The sequence below is a fragment of the Danio rerio genome, chromosome 23 (genome assembly GCF_052040795.2).
Source record: "Danio rerio strain M-AB ecotype USA chromosome 23, GRCz13ab, whole genome shotgun sequence".
NCBI classification, from domain to species: Eukaryota; Metazoa; Chordata; class Actinopteri; order Cypriniformes; family Danionidae; genus Danio; species Danio rerio.
In genome coordinates, this window is record NC_141043.1 from 41,965,001 (window position 1) to 41,974,883 (window position 9,883).

Consider the following 9,883-nt stretch of genomic DNA (forward strand, 5'->3'; position numbering starts at 1 on the left):
AAAACCTTAACATTAATTTGACATAAACACATTGATGCCCTTTTCACCTCAAAATAACGACACATATGAGAAAGGTTTAATTCATCTGAAAGCTTCAATTCCAAATTGCAAATTTACAATGTGTTTTGTATCCCTACATTGCTATAAACTACCTTGATGTTAAAAAGACACCCAGTTGACATCCAACATTCCTGTAATAGATTTTTGATGTGTTTCTTGATGCCAGTGATGTCAATCTGATTTTGTTTAGACTTCATGGTATTTAATTGACATCAAATCAATAAGCATTTTTAACATTTATGTTGATGTCATTTTGACATCGAGGTGCCTGTTGATTTGGTCCCAAATTATAATTTTTGACATCAGTCCTTCTCCAACTTAAACAGTTAGCACCTGTTCTCTTATAGTCATAAACATACAGGACTCTTACTGTTTATGGTTTTTGTAACCAATAAAGCCACTTAACTGTAAATACTTTTATATGAATATTGTTATCTCTTATTTGTAAAGTAAAAAAAAAAGTCAACAACGTACATATTTTTATAAGCTATCTAGATATGTATACATAGCCATCTCTGACATCAACAAGGCATTTGCTCCCACAGAACTGTCGCTCACTGGATATTTTCCCTTCTTTAGACCATTCTCTGTAAACCCTAGAGAAGGTTGTGCATGAAAATCCCCATAAATCAGCAGTTTCTGAAATACTCAGACCAGCCTGTCTGGCTCCACCAACCATGCCCTCTTCAAAGTCACTTTAATCACCTTTCTTCCTCATTCTGATGCTTGGTTTGAACTGCAGCAGATCATCTTGACCATGTCTACATGCCTAAATGCATTGAGTTGCTGCCATGTGATTGGCTGATTAGAAATATTTGTTAAGAAGCAACTGGACAGGTGTACCTAATAAAGTGGCCGGTGAGTGTACATTCATATATCTTCAGAATTGTTATTGTTTACTTTATTTTCCACTTATTTAAATGCCATTCTGTGTTCTTGTGTTGATTTGTATGTATGTACTGCGTATCCTGTGCTCCTGAAAAAAAACACACACTTGGCAAATAAAGCTCACTTTGATTCTAATCGTACAGACTTCTTAGCATCTTTAAGAAAGGAACGTGTACAGTTGTAATAATGATCAGTGATTTGTAATCAGTCCCAGCACAGACATGTGTTTGTACTCCGAGACGGATTACAGCCTGAACATCCGCTGTTCCCTGATCCCGGTTTTACAGCTCTGGTGTACAATGTCAGTCTGAGCTGGCGGCTCACGGGTGAGTGTTGCAGGCGACGCGTCTGCTCGGATCCATTGTCACTCTCTCCCCCGAAATGAAAATAACAGTTATGAATGAGCTTCTGTCGGCTGCCATTGTTCCATCAAGTGTTTTTATTGCTGTCATTATAGTTTAACATCGCACTGTTAATTCTGTTAATTAAAAAGCTGATTGCTTTTGCCAGTCTGTGATCTCCATTTGGTGAGTCCATATGGTAGAAGATTACTTGTTGTAAATTTCAATGAAGTCGTATCAGAGCTCGGATACATATAATCAAGCCGTACAAGTCCTGAAATTAAGCCTATAAAACCTCAATTATATATTCCCTCGCATTCGTTTTGTGTACCTCCATTTCACCTAATATCTAACGGTTGTGCTAGGATGGCAATTTAGGGAGGACGTGAAGCTTGATGGTTTTTCGTGTAGCTGAGATGCTGGAGTCTTTCAGTGCGTGATGCCGAAAACGCGCACTCAGGTTAATACGCTTAAAAATGTGCAGTTTAGCATATTTATGTCATAGGCAGGAGTGCCGTGTAAGTTAACAAGGTAAATACACAAGCCTAGGCTTGCAAATGAAATTACAAGGGAACAATATAATGAGACTGTTTGTATTGCAGCAGTTGAATGCAAAGAGGACACTGTAAAAGTGATTTGAAGTTGTAAATGAAGCACACACTCTAAATTACTTAAACTCAAGGTGTTATTCGCCATATGTTTGTACTATTGTATTTTTCTACACCTTATGTTAGTGTACTGTAGCATTTACAGTAAAGTTCAGTATTAATGAGTTAGTTAGCATACTCACTCAGGTGACTTTTCTTTAAATGTCCCGTGAAGTGCTTTAAAATGAGCATTTTTATTCAGAATTTGACATAATCTCAAGTGAAACGTAAAGTGAGGGTGAGACAGCTCCTGAGTAGTTCATCCTCTTTTTTTCAAAAGCCAAAAATAGTGTTTTGCACGTTGACAGGCAACAGCCTGTCATACTGAGCAGAGCAAAAACATTTGATGTTCTGCCACAAGATGGCGACACACACCGCATAATAAGTCCATAGGGGAGAAAAATGAAGAGTAAATTTCAAACTACAGCTGATCAAATCTTTATAAAACTGGTAAGTGACATTGTGAGTCAGTCTCTCTCTTTTGTATGCTTTAGTGCTGTATTTATACCATAGTAATCTACTAGTGTTTGCTTTGATTTGGCTTTTTCGGGGTTATTTATTGTGAAATCCTGATTGCAACACTGGATGAGAGATCATCATCTTCAGCTTAACCTCACGAAAACAGAAATGCTTGAAGTTTCTGCCAACCCGACTCTACATCATAACTTTTCAATCCAGATGGTTGGGGCAATCATTACTGCATCCAAAACGCTGAAAAGCCTTGGAGTAACGATTGATTACCAACTAAACTTCTCTGATCACATTTCTAGAACTGCTCGATCTTGCAGATTCGCACTTTACAACATCAGAAAGGTCCGACCCTTCCTGTCTGAACATGCAGCTCAAGCTCTTGTTCTCGCCAGACTGGACTATTGCAACTCTCTACTAGCCGGGCTTCCAGCTAACTCTATCAAACCTCTTTAGCTGCTTCAGAACGCAGCAGCATGAGTGGTTTTTAATGAACCTAAAAGAGCTCATGTCACTCCGCTGCTCATCCGTTTGCACTGGCTGCCAGTTGCTGCTCGCATCAAATTCAAAGCTCTGATGTTTGATAACAAAGCAACTACTGGCTTTGCTCCTTCTTATCTGCTCTCACTTCTGTAAATTTATGTGCCCTCCAGAAACTTGCGTTCTGTGAATGAACGTCGCCTCATGGTTCCATCCCTAAGAGGGAAGAAATTACTTTCCCGAACTCTCGCGTTCAATCTGCCCAGTTGGTGGAATGAACTCCCTAACTGCATCAGATAGGCAGAGTCACTCGCTGTCTTCAAGAAACGACTAAAAACTCAACTATTTAGTCTCCAATTCCCTTCCTAATCTGCAATTGCCTCTCTGGCTCCACCGCTAATTGTATTACAAAAAAAAAAAAATACTAATGTTTTGCTTCTTACACTTTACATACCTGAAACTTGCCTACAGCACTTATTCATTGTTGCTCTTAAAGTTGTGTAAATTGCTTCTTTGTCCTTATTTGTAAGTTGCTTTGGATAAAAGTGTCTGCTAAATGACTAAATGTAAATGTTTTCAAAAGCCACCAATAGTGTTTTGCGCGTCAGAGGCCATCAGCCTGTCATACTGAGCAGAGCAAAAACGTTTGACGTTCGGCCACTAGATAGCGACACACACCGCATAATACTGTAAGTCCTTAGGGGAGAAAAATGAAGCCTAAATTTCAAACTACAGCTGATAAAATCATTATAAAGCTGGTAAGTGACATTGTGAGTCAGTCTCTCTCTTTTGTATGCTTTAATGCTGTATTTATACCATAGTAATCTGCTAGTGTTTGCTTTGCTTTGGCTTTTTCGAGGTTATTAATTGTGAAATCCCGATTGCAACAGAGAAATACTGGGAAATCTCTGTAAACTGATAGCATTTCATTAATATCTTAAAATGTGAGCAAAATCACCTGAATTGTCATTACTTTAGCCTTAATTTAAATGTTTAATGTCAGTGCACCCCTCGAGTTTAAAATGGATGGCACTTTACAGTGTTGTGTGCGGAGTTGAACGAACCCACCAATCACGGTAGGGTATATGGCTATCAGGGGCGGGACATCGGCTGGACTTGACGCAGGCAGCAAAACATTTGTCAGTGAAAGTTACAGCAGCGCTGCCATGGAGTGTTTTCTACCGTGCCTGCTAGCTGCCTCATTTCTATTATGCACACGTGGACATTCGTCTCAGCACACTTCATTTACAACACTTCAAAAAAAGTTTTTTAAGTCACTGCCCAGCGGGACATTATACGTAGATAAATGTATATAAATCAGTGCTTAATTTGAGGGATCTTGTTCCGGGAAATGTCAGATATTCGTGTTTTGCTTTCCGGTATTTATTTTAATTGATTCAGTATTAACTTGTGCACAGTGAACACCTGCATGTTAGTGTGTTTGTGTGCATGCTCTCATTGGTTGGTGGATATTGTTTCGTGCGCAGTGAGCATCGAAGATAAAAAATGGCATAGTGGCCTGCCTAAATAATTTCTGTATTTTCAAAATAGCAAAGAGGCAATCAAGCTTATTTTAATTTCTTAAAAACACAAGTAAATCTGATAATCAGGCTGATCAAAAAAGATCTGGAAAAGCTAGAACTGCCTCCCTGGATCTGGATAGCAGGATACAGGAGGAACACGAGTCAAGTGAGCTACAGAACATGATGGAGGAGCTAAGTGTGAGCTCTTCTTGAAGATTAGACAGAGTCATTTGATTACTATTTTTCACTTGGAAGTGAACTGAAATAGTTAATGTGAGGTCTCTCTTTTGCTCTCTCAGACAAAATAAAAAAGGGATAAAAGTAAAGTAAGGAACCCAATGCAGCCTAGTGTAGCCGTCTGCAGTCACACATCGACAATAAGACTTCCCAGTAACTGGACTATTTATAGGGTCGCACCGTTATTTGTGGGTCATTTGCATCGCGCTACTTGCATTGTATTTGCATTGCCTCACATCATGAACATTACATATATTTCTGTACGATGTAAAAGTAGTCAAAACAAATGACAACAACATGGTGTTGCTTTTTTAAACAACAGCATAGCTGATAACAGTAAATCAAAGCATTATTATTATTATTATTATTATTAATATTATTATTACTAATATTACTATTTATTACTGATTTAATTATTTTCTTAAGACTTTTTCATTTTTATTTATTTTATTTTGTGTTAAAAAATTCTAAATCTTCTCAAATCTCTTTATTTTTTATTTTTTTAACACAAAATAAGATGAAAAAACAAACTAATTAGAAATTAATAATAAATAATTGATCAACCTAATGTGGCCCAGCCTCACCCAGACTCGGCCCTCAGGTAAATTGAGTTTGAGACCCCTGATTTAGACATTACGCAAGAGAATCATTTCAATATAGCTCTAAAGTGAGGTTAGTGAATGAGCAACAATTTCTGCAGTTCTGACGTCAGCTGCAGATGTGAATGAATGGCGGAAGAAAGTAGTTCCTCTTACAAAAGGATTTTTGAGACTCTCCATGTTTGATTCTCTTTTTTATATACATGATTATGCCGTCGAACTGTTGTATAAATGCAATATCACACTCATAGCAGTGCAGTATGGCTGTAAATCCTCACTGGTGGCACACTGAAGCACACCGCCTGTGGCCTCGAGCCAACGCACTCCTCCCACCAGTGTCGATATACAGTCATATCACACTGCTACTCGTGTGATATTGCTCATTTATTTTTACTCATTTACTTATACTAGCTGTGGACACAGTTTTGCTAAAAACAATGAATGCATGAAAAATTGTAACATGTGCATAGCCCTTTAAATGCCCCAGACATATGTAACCAACAAATTAAGATCTAACTTAAATTTTGAAGACTCTCACACCGTACTGATCCCATTGAAAAGGCCCGAAGCATCTGTTATTCAAACGTTGCTCAGCAAGACCAACAAACCTGCAACAAAAAACAGAAAAGACCACCACATGAAATCCACCCGTCAGCAAAACAAGAAGCCCCTTTTGCCACAAAGCATACTCGTAAATCAGAATGACACGAAGGCTGATAGTCTCTGATAGGCTGCTTTTATTGGTGCCCTGTGGCTCTATAGGAGCTTCTGCGATGGCTCACATATGCTACCTGCAAACCCCTGAATCGAAGGCACACAAACTTGGGAGCCATATCTGCTCAATGATTTGCAAAGGGAAGCAACCGAGGGATCAGCGTTCCTCAATTAATTCTGACATAGTGAAAGGTGATGAATGCTAAACTCCCCCGAAAATCATAGTCAACGTTTTTAGGGGTTGTTAGTATTAATAAAGAGTTCACCCCAAAGATATTAGTCAAAGGGATAGTTCACCGCAAAAATGAACATTTTGTCATCATTTAATGACCTTTAAGTGGTTGTAAATCTGAGTTTCTTTCTTATGATGAACACAAAAAAAGATATTTTAAAGAATTTTGGAAACCAGCAGCCCTTGACTTCCATAGTATTTTTGTTGTTGTTGTTTCTACTATGGATGTCGGTGGCATTCCTCAGAATATTCTGTTCAACAGAAACTCAGGTTTGGAGTCACGTTAAATAATCACATAATTTTTATTTTTGGGTGAACTATCCCTTTACTTTTATGTATTAGCTAATATGAGCTCGAGATAATTAATATATGGATGATATAAGGGTCAAAACTTGCAGTTTCTTGTTTATACCAATAGGGGCCAATATATGTGACATAACAATGCATTTCAGCTACTCATCAGATCTGACCAATCAAATGCTCTCTACTATTTGAACTATCCCACCTCCCAACAAGACAAGTCTGAAGCTGGTCATTTCATCACATTTAGCCAAGCATGAACACTAAAGTCCCCCTGAAATCAAATCACAATCAAAGTTATTTTTGGGTGTTATTGTCAATATGTTAGTCTTAAAGGGATAGTTCGTCCAAAAATTAAAATTATTTTATCATTTAATGACCTTTAAGTGTTTCTGTTGAACACACAACCAGATATTCTGAATAATGTCACTGTAACACACTGTAGAGACAAAAAGTACTATGGAAGTCAATGGCTGCTGGTTTCCAACATTCTTTAAAATATCTTCTTTTGTATTCAATAGAAGAAACTCAGGGTTACCACTTAAATATCATGTAATGAACGCAATTTTATTTTTAAGTAAATTATTTCTTTAAGTTTATTTATTAGCTAGTGTGAGCTACACAAAATTATTATACAGAAATTTAAGCATTCAAAACTTGCAGTTTATAATTTACACCAATAGGAATCAATAATTTTGTGACACAAAAGCATTTCAGCTACTCATCAGCTCTTTTGACCAATCACATGCTCTCTACTATCTAAACTGTCCTGACTCCCAAACAACACGAGTCTGAAGCTGGTCATTTCATCACATTTAGCCAGGCATAAACACTAAAGTCTCCCTGAAATCAAATCCCAATCAAAGTTTTTTGGGTATTAATATCAATATGTTAGCCTTAAAAGGATAGTTCATCCAAAAATGAATATTATTTTATCAATTAATGACCTTTAAGTGTTTCTGTTGAACACAAAATCAGATATTCTGAATAATGTCACTGACACCCATAGTAGAGACAAAAAATACTATGGAAGTCAATAGCTGCTGGTTTCCAACATTTTTAAAATATCTTCTTTTGTATTCAATAGAAGAAAGAAACTCAGGTTTACCACTTAAATATCATTAAATGAACATAGTTTTAACTTTTAATTTTTGTTTAAACTATTTCTTTAAGTTTATCTATTAGCTAGTGTCAGCTGCACAAAATTATTATATAGAAAATATAAGCGGCATCACGGTAGCGCAGTGGGTAGCACAATCACCTCACAGTAAGAAGGTCGCTGGTTCGAGCCTCGGCTAGGTCAGCTGAATGCCACCTTGATTAACAGAATAACTTTCTTTAAAAAATAAAAATAAAAACATTAAAAAAAGAAATAACTTTTGATTAGTTGTGTATATGAACATGAAATAAAAATAAAAAAGTGAACCACAATATACAGAAACGGTTAATTAGGATTTTTTTTTTACAGTGTATTTTTAAGAGAGGGGAGGAGCTTTTCAAAATGCTCCACCCTATCTTCCTTTGATGCTGCGTTCACACCAGATGCGGAACGCGCATCAAGCGTGAGTGATTTACATTTTAAGTCAATGCAAACGCGCAAATAGACATCCTGCGGATACGTGCGAATGGCGCGGCGCGAATGACGCGAATTGCGCGAATGACGCGGTGCGAATAGCACGAATGGCGCGTGGCGAATTGAGCGTTTGCGCATTTGACGCGCTTAATATGCGTTTCATGCAAATCAATCGAGTTCGAAAATCTGAACTTCAGCGGACATTCACGCCACGTTAACCAATCAGAAGCTTGCTATTGTGGGGGACGTGATAGTGACGTAGAACCTGTTGATAGTGTCCCGGGGGAAATCCTCCAGGCGACACCGACAACAAGTCATCAAACTGGGCTGGGCTCATTCAGAAGCACCGCTGAAACTCTCCGTCATCCAGGTTCAGTTTCTAGAGGAGTTTATGAGCTCACAGAGCTAGATGCACTTCTGAAAGGATGTAGTGGACTCAGACAGGACCCAAAACGTATCAATGCTGTTTTTAAGTCCTCATAAAGCACATAAACACTGTTATTTTCTTCATAAAATCCATGTAAGACATTTAGCTATGAGGCTAGAGTGACCGGGCAGACAGAAGCCCTGCCCATCAGCAAATCCGCTTTTGTTTTGAAGTGAATTTGTAACGCGAATGAAGCGAATTTGTCGCAGGAATGAAGTGGGGTTTGACGCGTGAATGAAGCGAGTGAACTCAAATGTTCACGCGGAAATTTACGCGCGAATATCGCGATTTATCCGCGCGTTCCGCGTCTGGTGTGAACGCAGCATTACAGTTGAAATGACATCATACATTAAACTCTGCATAAACCAGAAGCTGTGACTATTTCAGTTTTGTTTTTCATTGTGATGCAGTCCAAAAGAAACAAAATATTAAATGAGAAAACATGGGCGTGGCTTGTTTTTTCTACTGCAGTCTGATTGGATGTAGTAAAGTAGGCATTTTCATTTAGAAAAATTGAGAAAAGGATTTTGGAAGAGTTATTAAAACCTAACAGACTCCTCCTCCACACCATTTCTCTTGTTAAAACTGATAGTAGGAGTGGTGTGGTTAAGTATGTTGGCCACGCCCAATACCTTAGACATAATCTGACAATTTAACTGAAAACAAACAGGAAGTGCATTTTCAGATGTCAGCTAAAGATAACAAGGGCAAAACTTTTATTTTTTCTTAATAACATTCACAATTGAATTGTTCACCACAAAACTAGCAATGTGAGCTAACAAAATCTACATGGTTAGTTTTGACTTCATGTGTACTTTAAACAAAGCCACGCATTCAAAGTACTTCAGAGGATCTCAAACATGGAAACACGCGGCCTAACAAAGAACAATGAAGCAAGGTGACTTATCAGCTGCGTTTAGGATGGACAGAAAGAGTGCACGTCCACCTGGGAAACTCCATGACAGACGGCCTCTTATTTAAAACACATGTATGCGCGTGCGTGTGTGTCAGATTTATGCAAAATTTACCAGCTCACACTTCCCATGAGGCCGTCTTTGTGGTGCGCTCCTGAGTGGAGAGATCGCTGCTGATGGGAACTAGGTCTAACCTGAAAAAAAGCTCAGTCCCCGTGTCAGAGGAGCTCATTGTGTTCTGCGGGTGACGAGTGAGAGGGAAGAAGGTTTGTTATGCAAGTCTGGGTTACTGTTTCGACTAAAGCGGACATTTCCTGGCCACAGGCACTTTTGAACTGTTTAAGGCTGTCAGAAAAGAAGTTTTTGACCGACAATGACATTTTCTTGACAATGAATACAGGCATATGTGCAAAACTGTACGCAGAAGTGGGTGAATCACACAAAGGAATGCTGGTGTCATATTTCAATGCAATTCAGAAA

At 38.2% G+C, this 9,883-nt stretch overlaps 1 protein-coding gene across 1 annotated transcript in view; it reads right to left on the reverse strand.

The window, feature by feature from the left end:
- tshz2 (teashirt zinc finger homeobox 2) overlaps positions 1–9,645 on the reverse strand; it is a 272,183-nt gene extending 262,538 nt beyond the window's left edge. The window contains exons 1-2 of the mRNA XM_087307670.1: positions 9,518–9,645; positions 5,761–5,851 (exon numbers count right to left, since the gene is read on the reverse strand). The gene's annotated coding sequence lies outside the window, so the exon portion shown is untranslated. The remainder of the gene's footprint in view (positions 1–5,760; positions 5,852–9,517) is intronic.
- Between the last annotated feature and the right edge of the window lie 238 nt (positions 9,646–9,883).